The 8,818-nt window shown below is 36.9% G+C and overlaps 1 pseudogene; it reads left to right on the plus strand.

The window, feature by feature from the left end:
* The first annotated feature begins 3,571 nt into the window (after window positions 1–3,571).
* On the plus strand, window positions 3,572–6,766 carry LOC114644902 (G2/M phase-specific E3 ubiquitin-protein ligase-like; annotated as a pseudogene).
* The last annotated feature ends 2,052 nt before the right edge of the window (window positions 6,767–8,818 follow it).

Genomic DNA, 8,818 nt, shown 5'->3' on the forward strand with positions numbered 1-8,818 from the left:
CAACTCCTATCTGCGCACACCAGGGCGGCCGTGGGCAGATGCGTATGGTGTATTCACTCCATGTTATCGTGCATTGCGCTGTCACTGGTATTTTGATAAAAGAATTTGAACAATATATAAGAAGCGTATAATTTATTAAACAGTAAAACATTAACATTTAAGAAGTAAAGTTACATTGAGTACTACTGCAGTGCCTTCGGGTATACCTCATTTTTTGTTTGCCCATTACATGCTTAAATGTATACATTTTTTGGTGTACCTACCCGAGAACACGCGACATATAACCGAGCGTGGGAGAAGCATGGATTTTAAACACGCGTTGAGTTCATCTGTTGTTCTTCCTCGTGGAATAACTGCTAATGTTTGACTAAAATGTACAGCGAGTAAAACGACATTACCTCCTTTTTTTTTTTTACGATCTCTGAGATCTTGCTTTTTTCGGTTCAAGGCTTCATAAGCTCTTTTATGTGCCATGGTGTACTTAATAAGTACTAATTATCCCAAACCATCATCTTTGAATGTTGCAAGACTTTCGCCTTGTATGTAGATCGGGGTAATTACATTCATTGCATTCCTAGTCTGAATCACAATCTGATTGTATGGGTGGTTACCTGGCACTGTAGGGTTGCCACCCGTCCTTTAAAATACGGAATCGTGCCGCGTTTGAGAATGAAATTGCGCGTCCCGTTTTGAATCAATACTGGACGGGATTTATCCCGTATTTTTTTTATCATTTTTTTTTTAAAGCAGCGTGTCATGCAAATCATCCCACACGCATTTTATGAAGATGATGCCTCCTTTCCTACTTTTGATTGGGTAATACTTGATGTCATCGTTAGTTTGATTGGTCTTTTTAACTGTCCAGTGAGGAGGGCGTGTCTTTTAAGTAGAGTCTGCAAAGTGTTGGCACTGAGATGTGGCGTCAGCGCCATAGTTGAAGCCCCTAACGTTGCGGTCAGCAAGTCGGCTAACATCCGCCATGTGCCGTCTTTCAGTTGCGAGAAGCAGATCATAGAATGGTTGAAACTGTTGCCCCTAACGTTGCGCCACGGCGTGTGGTTCGTTTATACCTCGTGTCTTCTCATTAAACTTTTATCTCGCGAATATGTTATTGCAATCCGCAGCGGGAGCGTTTCTATAAACTTAATTTAAAGTTACGTTTTACACCGTGCTTTGTTTCCCTTATTAACATGCTTGTATGCTTCACTCGCTCCGTTCTCAATTGTTTAATTAATTTTTTGCTCTTCGCTGTTTCCGGCTCTTCCTCCATTTCCCCCTACTTCGTTCTTTTATCTCGCGAATATGTTATTGCAATCCTTAACGGGAGCGTTTCAATAAACTGATTGAAAATAGTTTTGCATTTACCTTTTTAGTAAAAGGCGAGCTTTTAAGCCTGAGAAATCACCCCGTAAATGCACACGTTTAATTGCACATGTGTTAATATGTATGGTTACACAGTATTAAAAGACAGTGAACAACGTCAGTTACCTTTGTTCCCGCGTTTGATAAAAGGTGAGCTTTTAAGCCTGAGAAATCACCCCGTAAATGCACACGTTTAATTGCACATGTGTTAATATGTATGCTTACACAGTATTAAAAGACAGTCAAAAATTAACGTCATTTACCTTCGTTCCCGCGTGTGACTCGTGCTGTAAATCTCTTCCTTGTTTTTAGTTCACGTGATTACGTAGGAGGCGTGATGACGCGATACGTGACTCCGCCTCCTCCATTACAGTGTATGGACAAAAAAATATGTTCCAGTTATGACCATTACGCTTTGAATTTCGAAATGAAACCTGCCTAACTTTTGTAAGTAAGCTGTAAGGAATGAGCCTGCCAAATTTCAGCCTTCCACCTACACGGGAAGTTGGAGAATTAGTGATGAGTCAGTCAGTCAGTCAGTCAGTGAGTGAGTCAGTCAGTGAGGGCTTTGCCTTTTATTATTATAGATAATAATACTAGTCGAAGAAGATATTAAAAAAATTTCAATGTCTGAATAATATATGGTCTTGAGAAAAACCTTGTGGAAAGTGTCAAGGATTGGAAGCTGTCCTGGAGGAACTTTTGACTTAGCAATTGGAGTTATACATGAGAGGCTTATGCTGACAATCAGATGAAACAGTCGTATGTCCCTCCGTTTCTTTTTCTGACATTGCTTTCAAACTTTTCTGACATCACTGTTTCTTCTGCTGACGTCACTTGGTCACGCCAAATTTAGTTTAAAATTCCAGATGAGATTTTCGGATCATGTGGTGTTACACACATTTCATTGGCTGGTTGTCAATATAATAGATGAGTTTGCGTACAGTTTTTGATTTGTTTATGTATGTCTTTTTCCTAAGCCAAAAAATAATTAATATGACTTGAGGCATCATTTTGGTCTTTTGCTTTGTTTGCACAGATGATTTAAAGTGATACAATTCATGAAAAGAAAATGCATCAATGTAAAATTGCCCATGCATGTGTCTAGTATTTAAGTTTGTTTGGGCAAAATAATAATCAAAACATAAGCATCTGTTATTTTAAAAATTGCAGATTTTGCAATGCAGGACAAGTTTCTATTGCCACAAGTGCCATGTGTGTGAGTGTGTGAGGTGCTGTTCTGCCCTTTCTTAATAGACTTAGGGTGCTCATAATAACCAGAACTTATTCTTCACAAAGTTAATATCCTTTAGTTACTTTTACAGCAAAACCATAGTACATTAGCTGACATTTGTCCTATCTCTTAAATTACAATTAATAGTTCTTGGAATCAAAGTATACATTTTGTTTTGAGGTGAGCGATGCTTTGTTCCTTTCTTGATCAACTTTCCCCAGACACGTGGAAGGTTTTTCAGAGTGCTTTCTTTTCTTTGTCCAGGATGTCTCCTTTTTCACCTTTGGTCACACCTTCTGGCTGTGGGCTGTACTGCACTTTTCTTCAAGGGTTTTACACAAAGTGACTTCGAATGCTAGTAAAGTTATGCCTGCTAAGTCAACTGGTGATCAGTCAGTGACCATCATTAGTAAGGCGATATCACTAGCAAGGTTTTGTAAATGTGTGGTTTATGTATGGTCTCTCCGTCTTGTTCCTCTCTTTGCTGTTTCTCAGCAAGGTTGGACTAATGGCAACCTTATCCAAACTCCAACACAGACAAGTATTCCTCCTTTTCAGCCTAGTACAGTTGCCCCTTGGAGTAAAGGGATTGCTTCAACCTCTGTCATGGCCGTACCCTATCAGCTATGGGTTCTGGCTATAGACAGTCAAACTATGGCCACATTAAGCTGTAATGTAGTGAGAGAATAAAAATTAGTTTTGGTGTTACAAGGATTTTTATAGGAAGGAATTGAGGTCTTATCTATGGTGGCCAAGAAGGGCAAAACAAATTTACATTTCACAAAACAAATCTACAACCGTGAAGACAAATTTACAAAGGAAATTCAAATTAACATTTCAGAAAACAAATTTACAAATTTACAAGTGAGAACAATTTAGAACTCCTGAAACAAATTTACAAGCAGTAAAACAAATCAACAGTTCAGAAAACAATTTTACAAGTGACCCGAAACAAATTTACAAGCGGCAAATCGAATGGAAAGGGTAGGTACAATACACAGGAAGTGCTTGTTGAGAAGAATAATATAGGCTGTATAAAATTGTTCAAAATTTTATGCTTTTCCCCTCAGGTTCTTGAAACCTGTAACCAAAGTAGACCCAAACACAAACTAGAAGATGTAGCGTAAGTACTAATTCGCAAATGTAAGTAATCTGTAAGCTGGTAATGTGATCAAATCACATGTTGAGACCAGAGTTTTTGCTCTAAATATATGAAGTTGTAAATGATGTAAGAATACTGTGAAATATAGCAGAATTATCTAGATTATTATAACTTAAATTTCCTTTTTAACTCCATAATACTTTGTTGCACTAAAGTAGTAATTTTAACATGTTTCAGAGATGCATCCAGACATTCATCAACAATTCAAGCTGGACATATATTGAACCAAATGTTACCTCATAATATTTTTTTTCTTTCAGTTTTGTTTTGTGTTGGACATTTAAGTTCTCCATGTCACTTTATTTTTCAGATACTGATACTGAGGATGCACTGGATCTACCTGAATACAATGTGACTAAGTCCACCTACTACAGGTAAGCAAATAAATTGACAAAATGTGACAGTTCCCTTGGTAGATTTTTTAGATTAGATGAAAAAGAAACTGGCAAGTTGTTTCTAAAATATCTGTAGAATGGTTAACTTACAAAAATACTTCAGGGATTTACTTAGGTTGTAAGTTACTTGAAGAAGAATGTTTTAGTGTAAAATGGGTAGAGTTGTCTTTTAACATAGGAATGGTAATTTCTTTACAGTAAATATACAAACCTTTATGCACCATGTGTTGAAGAAGAGGATGAAGAGCCAATTCCTGTAAATTTGGGGAATATATCAGACACAACCATGTAAGCTGGCAGTTATTGACAATAGCAATAGGTTTTCTCTGTGCACTTAATGGTAAAAGATTGAATTACTTCTGTGATAATATGTGAAAGAAGCCCTTTACTGCACATCAGTGTTGTGCAAAAAATAGAAAACTGTGTACTGTCTGGCATTTCACAAATGTAACTCAGTCTTGTGTAATTCTAGAGAGGAGATAAACATTGCACTACCGGATATCATGCAAACCTGTCGTATAGCCGGTTCAGTATTGCAAGATCAAATGTTTGGGATGGAGCAGTCCAAGGTTTCAAGCATGCAACGTATTCAGAAACTTGTGATATGCTGGTCAGACTTACTGATGATGCTGGTGTTTTTGAGGATAGAATTGATACAGGTGGTCCAAGATGAGAGTTTCTAACTCTACTAATGAACCATCTTAAAGACCGAGCAATTTTTGATGGACCAACAGGACAACGTTACTTAGTCTACAATGCAAATGGTATGGATACATAGTGTTAAGATGTGTGACTTGTAATTATATATCACATCACTGATACGCTTTGTTACTTGAACTGTTCCAGAGATATTTAACAACAACATGCTTAGGTTTGTCTTGATTTTAATGCATCATGAAACATATTTGAATGTTTCCAAAAGTAATTGCTAAATATGTGTGGAATAGTAGAAATAACATAAAAAGCAATTTGGAATTGTGGTTCGAATTGTAAATCACCCAAAATTCTAAAATATGAATGATTTTCATTCACAGCTCTCAGGGATGATGAGTACTTCTTGGCAGGAAAGATTTGCATGGAGGCCCAGGTCCGCATTTCCTCTCGGAAGATCTTGTACTGTATCTTGCAGGCCAGCCTTCATTCAAAGCAACAGTGAATGACATAACTGAAGAAGAAATAAAGAAATCTTTGCAAGAGGTAGGAAAAGCATAATGCTATAGTAGGGCAGGATTTATTTATTAGTTTCTGCAATGCTTTGAGAAAATCATTACTTCCTTGATAACATACACAGAGTAATGCATTTATTGTTCTGTGATTGTACAAGATACAGGGTTAAACTAGATAAGTAACAGAACAGAAATTTATGAGATAACTGTGTATACTGTATATGCCCCTTTTTGTGTTTTAGATTGACCGTGCTGCTTCTATCAAAGCTTTGCGAGAATGTACTTTAAGACATAGCACAATATTACAGACAGCTGGTTGTCTGAGTTATGCAGCTACTCTTGAAGAAAAGAGAACAATTGTGTCAGACTACCTCCGATGGCATATTATCGACCGTAACTCATGTGTAATTGACAGGTACCATCATATCCTAGTCTTACAATTTTTGTAAGTTACATTGCCATGTTCAAAGCAAACATGATGTCAGTCTGCAATTCAGTTGTTAACGAGCAACTTTCAACTACTGCATTATTAGTGAAGGATAGTTCCAATAATTTTCAGCATATATTATTTCAAAAAGGGTTTCTGGTGATGAGTCAGTGATCAAAAATGTTTTACTCGATAGTGATTTTAGGGAAGCATCCTGGTTCTTTAGCAGTTTCCCGTCTCATTTCAACAGTAGTACATAGGGGGAGGCATGCTGTTCAAGCCTTCAAACCATCTAAAATAAGTGATCTAAAACCAGAAACTCAGAAAGGCTTTACAAGCATACCCCGTTGACTCATGTTTAAAGGGAAAATGCAAAAGCAACACTAGGTTTCTCTAATATGACTCGATACACTAAAACACATTTTTGACTCTGTCAGCAGCCTAAAACCTTAGATGCTGAAAATTACTAGAGTAATCATGTTTTTAATATACTGTCTATACACATACACTATGTGATTAGCACTATATAGCAGTGTAACAATGTATTTTGTACTGTTTAGATTTAAAGATGGTCTTTCAGCTCTTCAGTTTCTGACTGCACTGCAGCAGCATCCTGCTTTGATGATCCCTCGATGATGATTTCCTGTGCCACTCAGAAAAGAAGGTCACTGCTCTTGAACTTGAGGGACTTTTCAAACCTGACCTCAGTCCAATAGGGAGCAACAGGAGACTCACAGAAGGACAAACATTAGGCTACTAGGCTGACTATCTCCTTGATTGTGAAGGTTTGCAAAATAAATTGCATAATTATTTATTTACTTTACAAGTAGTTAAAAATAATACTTAACAATATGCCAAGATTTACATGAACAATTCTGTTTCCTTACAGAAGGTCAGGCTTCTGTTCGCATGGAAGATGTTTTCATGTTTGCAACTGGGCTAACTTCACTTCCCCCATCTGGATTGAGTTCCTGGATTATTCACCATTCCCAATGGCAAACACATGTTCAAACAGATTGAAATTACCACTGTTGGATGCATGCAATGTGTTTAAACCACATGTGGATTTTGGAATTCATAATTCTCCAGTAATTGGGTCTACTAGATGTGGATAGGCGTGTGCCTTAAATCAGTGCAGCTAGAGAGCTCGCATCCATCTGCACTGGTGGACACACTTTTGCACTATTATCATTTCATTTTGTAATATAACTGTGCTGCATTTGTATATTTGAGATTTTGAAGAAACCACATGTTTGATTACTATTTATTTAAGCTACAACTGAAGATGTTTTAATGTGTTCTTGTTTATATTATGTTATATTTGGACAGATTCTTCAGATCCTGACATCTGAAAGAGAGATTTCCTGGCAATAAAGCCAAATCAAGAGTACTTGAAATTAAACATTTATTTTCAATACTTTTAATAATAATAGTGTAATAAATATTTTATACTTTACATTACTTTTACTCCACTTTATTTCATTTCACACTTTATCTTTCTATATAATACGCTACCGTGGCTGTTCGTTTGTCTGTCCAGGAATTTAAATCACCTGTAGCTCGCAAACCGTTTGTCCTATTGACCTGGAATTTGGTACACATATACTAAGTGACTTCTACTATCTACTTTCAGAGTAATGATTGACCTTCAATTTTTATTTTATTTTATTGTAGAATCAATTCCTGGCAGCGCCGTCACTTCACCTACCTCTTCATATCTTTAATCATTCTAGAGGCAGATTGAAGACTTAAGTGCCAGCTTAAGTGAACAATTAAAAAAAACATACTAAGTAATTGCAACACAAACACTGACTTGATCAGTTTAAATGCAAAAAGATGCTGACAAAAGAAGAGAAGAAGCGGGCTGCTAGAGTGGAGAAAAGAAGAGCTGATCAGGAAGCAGCAAGTGCATCAACCTTGTAAGAGTATGAAAACTATGAAGAGCACAGTCAGCATTTACGACAGGCTGACGCATAGCGAAGGAGAACTGCTGAAGCAAATGAGAGCAAAGAACAGACCATACAATGAAGACAGGCCGACACTGAACGAAAGAGAATCGCAAGAGCAAATGAGACTGAGGAAGAGGCTAATCAACGTTGGCAATTAGTGGGCAAATGTGCCAGAATTGCAAATGCAATTGAGACAGAGCACAATGCCAACTAGCGACGACAAAGAGACGCGGATCGCATGAGAATAGTTAGAACAAACGAGAGCTATGACCAGAGAGTATATCGTTTAAGACAAAATGCGGCAAGTAGGCACAGCTTATGACAAAATGAAACCGTAATGGATACTCAAGAAAGACAGCAGAGTAGAAGAACTCTTGAAATTATTAACCGAATGCACTCAATGAATAAAGTTTATAGTAAATGCAACGCCTTACATTTGCAGTTCTCTAAGTGTTGCAAAACAGGAAAGATTTCGATAGAACGCATTGATTTTGCAATTCATGAAATGAATGAGCAAAAAGTATATGAAAATGTGAGTATTAGTGAACATGCTAAAATATGCTATCCAAAATATTTGTACGATCTGATGACAGGAAAAGGAATAAGTTCTAAAAGTTTTATGGAAAATGTACGATCCATTAATAGTTCATTTGTATTTGCATCCATGGATGGCAATATTGCAAAACCACCAGGAACTGGTACATACTGCTTTAGAATCCATGGACAAATTTATCAGAGAACTGGAACATTGCAACCTGCTGAGGGTGAACCAAGGAAATATGCACAATTGTATATACTGGACACAGAGGAAGCAACAAAACAATGGTTATTGTTGCCTGAAAACATGAACTGTGATGAAACTGTGATGACTGAATTAACTAAGTTTATGTTGAAAAATCCATATGCAGAGGTATATAAAATGCTCCATGAGGTTGAAAGAGAAACCATTAGAGAGTCCCAAAGAACAGGACAACCCCTGACAAATGTTGTAATGGCAATTAGACAGGATCGAAAGAAAGATCCTTGAAGATATAACAATGCTACTGCTAATGCAATTGCCATAATATTTGCTAATGAAGACAGAGAACTGCCATTTGAAAGAGATTTACTGATCTATACTAGA

Source organism: Erpetoichthys calabaricus, chromosome 11 (assembly GCF_900747795.2).
Source record: "Erpetoichthys calabaricus chromosome 11, fErpCal1.3, whole genome shotgun sequence".
Taxonomy (NCBI): domain Eukaryota; kingdom Metazoa; phylum Chordata; class Cladistia; order Polypteriformes; family Polypteridae; genus Erpetoichthys; species Erpetoichthys calabaricus.